We start from the raw sequence: 6,876 nt of genomic DNA, 5'->3' as shown, positions 1-6,876 counted from the left end.
GGGAAACTGTCTGGGCCCATAATATTGTAAAAAAATATTTTGAAAAAGTTCTAATTTCATTTTTACAGCGTTACATTATTTTGACTGCTGCTGCCACTGTTGTGTATTTTACATTTATTTGGGAAAACTGTCATTAACATGCACATTTTGCTTGTGATGTGTGTGCTGTGATGTTTGTGTGTGATGTGTAGGCTTAAATTAAATGTTGGTTTTGCGTGGTAGAAGGGGTGGCTACACAGACAGCGTGTGTGATAATGATAAGAAATTAGCTGTTTGTTTTGGTGACAGCTCTCACTCCTTCCGTGCTGTTTTCTTATTGCAGTTGAGCTGGAAGTTTGCTTTTTTCTTCAAGTTTGCCATATTGTCTGCCATGCTGTAGTTGACATCTCAGTGTAAGTGTATTTATAAAGAAAGGAAAATAAATACATTATAGAGTATAAGGAAAGAGAGCAATGCAGGGGCTTATCATTGTACACTTACAACATAGAAAGACAGCTCTTAAAACCATATCAATCCATTTAAAGACCACTGGGTCAATATAAAGCTGAGAAATCTTAGTGTAAGAAATTTGTTTTATTTGTTTTGTTTGTTACATCAGTAAGGGTCAGAGTCTTGGTTTCTTTTCATATGAATAACCTTGGACTCTTATAGCTTGAGAATGTTTGTTGTGGCAGCTGTGGACATTTTTCTTGCCGTGAACAGATCTGCTTTTTGTGCAGCAAAATAAAGACTAAGTCATAACCTTAACTGTAAACGTGCTGCTCCCTGCAAAGAAAAGTACTTTGGTCATCCTTTGGACTAATCTGTGATAATTATAGTCAAGTGACATGCCTATGTTATGTCTGCTTCATAATGTCATTTACTTATTATGTTATTTACTTCACTGACAATTATGGAAAGTCTTTAAGAGTATTTGTAAAGGATTTCAATGTCACATAGATGGATGTGTATAACGTTCAGTGGTTGTCCAAACTGGCATAGGGTATTGTCAGAGCATGTTCACACGGACAGTAAGTCATCCACTTATCAGAAGGTAGGTGGTTTGATTCCCCGCTGCCCCAGTCTGCATGTCGAAGTATCCTTGGGCAAAGTAAACCCGAAAAAGCTGAATGTGTTAGTTTCTGATGAGCACCTTAACCTTCAGTGTGATGTAAAGTACTTTGAGTGGTTGGAAAGACATGAAAGCTATACAAGTCCAGACCATTTAGCATTACTAACAGGTAGTTGTCTCTCTTTACCTCAGGGTGTCATGTGATCAATTAGCCAACTGGCTACTTACTATTATGAAATAATGAAATAAAAATATTCAATATCAAAAGAAAATATAAATTCAGTAATTCAATTTTCTAAATAAATTACACTAAAAGGAAAATAGTGTAACAGTGTTTTCCCATTACACAGTGGTGCATCACCGCTGCTATTAAAAAAAAAAAAAAAAACACTCCCTAAATACAATAAAGTCACTATCTCTACTTTAGGAAACCAAAGTCGGGGACCAGCAAGGATTATAAATCAAACACCCCCAGGCCCTACTGTTTAGCAATCTGTTATTAATGGTTATTGGTCATTTGGAAGCACAGTTGGTGGCACGTGAATGTAGTCCAATACACATCAGGTTCCTCTGTCTCCTCCTAGTGCACCTAAAGCCGTTTGCAAGAATCCACCACTCCAGAGTCAAAACTACCAATCAGAACCAGGAGGAGTCTCAGTGTGTGATTTAGTGCTCTTGCACACACTGCACAGCCTCCCTCCTCGCGTATGCACTCAGTCAAGCTCAATATCTTCAGCCTCTGGCTTCAAAAGTTTTGTAACACAATGGCTTAAAAACAACCTCCAGCAATGAAATAACTGCCCATCCCTCCTTTGCCAACAACACCATACAAAACACTTGAACACACGTCCCTGCTCCGCACAGAGTTTCGGGCTCATTATGTTCAATAGCATGGCGCTCGTATCTACAGGTGACAAAGTGGCATGATGACAAACAGTGGGAAATAACTCTGAGGGGGGGACAGGGGTGTATCAGTCACTGTTGTTTCTGAAAGTACTTGCTACTCCCTCGCTCTACCTACTTCCACTCTGAAGTGGATGAGTACCATCCGAAACCAATTAGTGCAGAGTGGCAGTGGGTTATGAAACCCTCCAGTGCTGAGTGAGCATCGATGCTGGCTTGCTGAAAGTGTGTAACACCATTTGCTGCACAATGGTGGACCCTTCTTTCAAATGTGAGTTCCGTGTGACTATGCCCGTAAACATGTAGGATTTTTAAATTTCGAAACTACACTAACATATATCACCAAACGCAGGTTAACAATGTAGCCTAAAGGTTATATTTTGTTTACTAAAAAAATGCTCGTCTGATTTTATGGAATCTTATCCATCTCATACGAAAATCTCCAGGCAAAACAAAAGTAAATAAAACGACAGAATAATAAAACATGACACACCTAGTTAGTCTACATAGGGGTATCATGTAACAAGCAACAAAGGCATTAAAGAAAAATAATTAAATCTTTATACAATTTAACAGTTTTAATTGTTTTACTATTCTTCCAACCATATAATGCTTTAATATAATGTTTGGTTTCTATTTTGAAATGTTGTATTTGTGATTTCTTTTTAGACCATTTGTGTTTGTGACTGTGATATTTTACAATATTTTATCAGATAAAGAGGTTCAAAATCTTTAACAATCAATATCAATCTTCCATCCATCCATCCATCCATCCATGGTCAACCGCTTATCCTGCGTACAGGGTCGCGGGGGTCTGGAGCCAATCCCAGCTGACATCGGGCGAAAGGCGGGGTACACCCTGGACAGGTCACCAGTCCACCGCAGGGCCTAAACCAAGAACATGAATTATTAAATTTTGTTGTTTTTCTTTAGTGACAGCTCCCAGGCTGAGGGCTCTGTAGTTAGACATAACAAAAATTTCCAACAAATGACTTAAAGCTATTGCGCAAAATCTCTTTAGCAACTATCATCTAAAAGTATTATTTAGTCAGGTTGACCAATTATTTTTATACACAGATCACTAATTATCGCACTGAAGGGTTCTTTCATTCATTTTTGGATTAATTTTTAATCCCTTTCATAATCCTCTGAAAAAACAAAAGCTATGCCCAAAAGTTCCAAATATAAGTAATAAAACTATAGTGATCAAGCAAACAGTACAAAAACTTAAAGAAAAAGATTAAGTAAAAATTCAAGAGGTTAGCAATAATAATAATAAAAGTTAGTAATACATTTTTAAGACAAATGTTTGCTCTCTTGCCCTTTCTCTCTTAAAATGCTGTGAGAAAAACTGTGAGATTAAATTTTATTAAATTTTTCTCAATGATGGCCATGTGGATGAACTACAACAAACCCAATAATTCATGAATTAATTTTTAAACAATTAAGATGTTTCTTCTTTATTGTTCCTTGAGGACAGGATGAGGATTTATATTTGTTCCAGTTGGAAATCCCCTTCAATGATGTTATTTACAGCACAGCAACTAGACTTGATCATGAGTTTAAAAATGGAGAGTTTCAAAAACGTCTCTGTTGTGTTATATATCAATGGCCCTTCTGTCCTCTGAGAGTAAATGTTGCACTGCACTTTTTTTTTTATGAAGCCAAAAAAATATACAATATATTTAATATATATTAAAATTCAAGGACATGTTGTTACGTTGTAGTCTTCCGTCTTTGCTTCATCAGATATTGCAGATACACTCCAGAGACTAGCCTATACAATGTGTAATGAATTGAGATGTTTACATCTGAAACCATGAACAGCAGCCATCATTTCATAACCTGTATATCTATCTCCTTCTTTGGCACCTCTGACACATCCTATGGTGCTAAGTGCACAGCCTTTTTTGCAGTCTCTTATCTTTTAGCCTTTACATGAATGACTCTGTTTTTTTTATTTGGTCTCCAACTAAACTAAAACAACCTGAAAACCGAATATATCCACAACAGCCTGTCCCAGGGCTCCAGACTTACTATTTATAGTAGGAGCACTGTAGCCCCTAGCTGAAAAGTTTAGGGGCACACACCTTAAATAAATTTTTCATATTTACCCCATTTTAACTTTATTACTGATAAATACTTTGGTAATAAATACAGAAACTACAATGTGCTGTTTTACTTTAGTTCACAGTCACATTTTAAGTGAATGGTGTTTAACTAATTCAGATACTGGAAGTTGTGATGTCATGTATCTGGCTTGGCATATTTTATGTTTTAGTCTGCTGTTGTGCTTCATTAAGGTGTTGTGTTTAAACTGTGTGGTGCCAGTTGCCACAGCAAACTTAGTCTTCCCCACATGTTGTGGACCACATTTAGTGCAACAGATACAGCTCATGGTGTTGGTGTTTTTGCTAAATCCAAGCCATGTAAATTCCCTCAGCCAGGGGCAGACTGGCGCAATAATTTAGGTCAGAAATTTGATTCAATCTCAGGCCACCCTGTTTACGCAAACAACCAGACCGCTAATTTTGTAGACCAACCCTATTTGTTGATGTAACGGGTACCAAAATAGGTATTGATCTGGCCATTATGTTGATCTGGGAAGAAAGTTATCCACATTAAAAAATACAAACATTTGGGACACAACATTAAAGTAGCCTATCTGAACAGAATTTTCAAGGTGGCTATGGGTGCACCCTCAAAAACTCCCAAGAAATAGTCTACACCAATCATTGCACACACAAGGCTAGACACAAAAACAATTAGCCTACACTTTTAAAAAAGAGAAAAGATATATACACTGCTCAAAAAAATAAAGAGAACACTAAAATAACACATCCTAGATCTGAATGAATGAAATAATCTCATTAAATACTCCTTTCTTTACATAGCTGAATGTGCTGACAACAAAATCACACAAAAATGATCAATGGAAATCAAATTTATCAACCCATGGAGGTCTGGATTTGGAGTCACACAAAGTGGAACACCACACTACAGGCCGATCCAACTTTGATGTAATGTCCTTAAAACAAGTCAAAATGAGGCTCAGTAGTGTGTGTGGCCTCCACGTGCCTGTATGACCTCCCTACAACGCCTGGGCGTGCTCCTGATGAGGTGGCGAATGGTCTCCTGAGGGATCTCCTCCCAGAACTGGACTAAAGCATCCGCCAACTCCTGGACAGTCTGTGGTGCAACGTGGCGTTGGTGGATGGAGCGAGACATGATGTCCCAGATGTGCTCAAGTGGATTCAGGTCTGGGGATCGGGCGGGCCAGTCCATAGCATCAATGCCTTCCTCTTGCAGGAACTGCTGACACACTCCAGCCACATGAGGTCTAGCATTGTCTTGCATTAGGAGGAACCCAGGGCCAACCGCACCAGCATATGGTCTCACAAGGGGTCTGAGGATCTCATCTCGGAACCTAATGGCAGTCAGGCTACCTCTGGCGAGCACATGGAGGGTTGTGCGGCCCCCTAAACAAATGCCACCCCACACCATTACTGACCCACCGCCAAACCGCTCATGCTGGAGGATGTTGCAGGCAGCAGAACGTTCTCCACAGCGTCTCCAGACTCTGTCACGTCTGTCACGTGCTCAGTGTGAACCTGCTTTCATCTGTGAAGAGCACAGGGCGCCAGTGGCGAATTTGCCAATTTTGGTGTTCTCTGGCAAATGTCAAACATCCTGCACAGTGTTGGGCTGTAAGCACAACCCCCACCTGTGGACGTCGGGCCCTCATACTACCCTCATGGAATCTGTTTCTGACCGTTTAAGCAGACACATGCACATTTGTGGCCTGCTAGAGGTCATTTTGCAGGGCTCTGGCAGTGCTCCTCCTGCTCCTCCTTGCACAAAGGCAGAGGTAGCAGTCCTGCTGCTGGGTTGTTGCCCTCCTACGGCCTCCTCCACGTCTCCTGATGTACTGGCCTGTCTCCTGGTAGCGCCTCCATGCTCTGGACACTACGCTGACAGACACAGCAAACCTTCTTGCCACAGCTCGCATTGATGTGCCATCCTGGATGAGCTGCACTATCTGAGCCACTTGTGTGGGTTGTAGACTCCGTCTCATGCTACCACTAGAGTGAAAGCACCGCCAGCATTCAAAAGTGACCAAAACATCAGCCAGGAAGCATAGGAACTGAGAAGTGGTCTGTGGTCACCACCTGCAGAATCACTCCTTTATTGGGGGTGTCTTGCTAATTGCCTATAATTTCCACCTGTTGTCGATTTCATTTACACAACAGCATGTGAAATTGATTGTCAATCAGTGTTGCTTCCTAAGTGGACAGTTTGATTTCACAGGAGCGTGATTGACTTGGAGTTACAGTGTGTTGTTTAAGTGTTCCCTTTATTTTTTTGAGAAGTGTACATTGTTTGCTCAAATGTTCAAACGATTATCTTTATATTCAAGCATCAATTGTCACACACACACCTTCATTGAACTTGATTAGTGAACTAATTTCTAGAAGCTATATTTTTATGTTTTCTATAGTCTATAAAGAAAATACAGATTAATTATTGCTGCTGCTGGTCAAGTTGACAATTAACTTATTTTCACCCAAACCACAATCTTTTACTAAACCTAACCAAGTAGTTTTGTTGTCTAAATCTAACCAAACTGAACCTTTTTCACAACATCAATCGCGTGTTTAACGTCATGTGACTTACATAACATACTTAACATCTGGTATGCCTGATATTTGACTGCTAGCCTACTTTCCAGTGGTCATATAGGCTACTGTATGTTGTTTTGGGACAATTGACAATCAACCTATTTTGTCCTTTAGGTGTGAGGATGTGTTGTATCACAAATAACGTAATAACAAATAAAAAACATGGAAGATAGAAGGGTGCTCAATGCTGCAGTAAAAGGGTGATTAATGCTGCAGCTGTTATTAATTTACCACAAGCGCTTG

This window comes from Micropterus salmoides, unplaced genomic scaffold, assembly GCF_014851395.1.
Source record: "Micropterus salmoides isolate LMB-PRFRI ecotype aquatic unplaced genomic scaffold, ASM1485139v1 Ms_hic_scaffold_6, whole genome shotgun sequence".
Lineage (NCBI taxonomy): Eukaryota > Metazoa > Chordata > Actinopteri > Centrarchiformes > Centrarchidae > Micropterus > Micropterus salmoides.
This window is presented reverse-complemented; position numbering follows the sequence as displayed.